The sequence below is a fragment of the Scyliorhinus canicula genome, chromosome 31 (assembly GCF_902713615.1).
Source record: "Scyliorhinus canicula chromosome 31, sScyCan1.1, whole genome shotgun sequence".
In the NCBI taxonomy this organism is placed as follows: Eukaryota; Metazoa; Chordata; class Chondrichthyes; order Carcharhiniformes; family Scyliorhinidae; genus Scyliorhinus; species Scyliorhinus canicula.
The window spans coordinates 10,305,543-10,306,624 of NC_052176.1; the positions used below are offsets into that span (position 1 = coordinate 10,305,543).

At 47.6% G+C, this 1,082-nt stretch overlaps 1 non-coding gene across 1 annotated transcript; it reads left to right on the plus strand.

Annotated features, from left to right (window-relative positions):
- Positions 1–999: 999 nt before the first annotated feature.
- trnal-uag lies at positions 1,000–1,082 on the plus strand. Its single transcript has one exon. It is a non-coding gene; the product is annotated as a tRNA-Leu (tRNA).

A 1,082-nucleotide genomic window follows, 5' to 3' on the forward strand; every position in this document is an offset into this window, starting at 1 on the left:
TTCCGCTGCGGCACTCTGTTCCTTAAACCAGGAGTTACCACATCACTGCCCTGCGGTAGCCAGGCAACTATTCACTTCCTCATTTGTTATTTCAGCAAGAACACACGTTTGAGCACACTGATTCTGGTCAGCATAGTTCAGATATTTTACTTTGGTGCTGAATGGTTGTTCTGTGAAGGTGATGTAATTTCTTCTGTAACGTTGTTCTGATGGAAAAGTTGGGAGTGAATGGAATCACCTTCACAGAAGGAAGTTCGGGGCGGCACTTTCAGCTCCCTGTGAACATTGATCGAACTGTTACTGATTTCTTCAAACTTTGCCTGACGTCCGGCCCCACTGAGAATCAACCAAGAGCAGAGTGGTACAGTGGAAGCATGCTGGGCCCATAACCCAAAGGTGCATGGATCGAAGCCATCTTCTGCTATTTATTTTCTCACTCCCACCAAAAGCAAACAAGTCGCTATCACCCAGCAGAACACCTCTTCTTCTTTATTGGTATCAAAGTTTTGCTTTCAGTCTGATCCCCCCTTTGACACCTGTTCTTCAGCTACCCACAGTAAAGATGAGGTGACTAAGTTGACTTCACCCAAACACTCTTTTGCCGCCTCCACTGGATGAGCGTTCTCCTGTCTGTACACTGGAGGGGTTCTTCGGCTGCTTGTCTGTGAAAGCAGCACCGGAAGCAGCTGTGGAAAGATATTCCAGTCGCCAGAATGTAACTCTCCAATTGGATACTTCACCACGCTCAGATCTTAGACTCTCAATAACTTCGTGTGAGGAACAGATAGAGCGGAAATTCGGCCCTTGTTGTTTGGAGCAAACTGATCAATATAGCAATGAGAAGCTCCGTAACCCCCTGCGGCTTGGACATGGGTGGCATCAGATGCAGAACTCTGGCTGGGTTCAAAAGTAGGAAAGGCGTGTCTTGCTTGAAATGAAATGAGATGAACATAGAATTTAAGTCGATTTGTGCACGGATCTTACCTCTTCCGACAACGCATCAGGATGGCCGAGCAGTCTAAGGCGCTGCGTTTAGGTCGCAGTCTCCTCTGGAGGCGTGGGTTCGAATCCCACTCCTGATA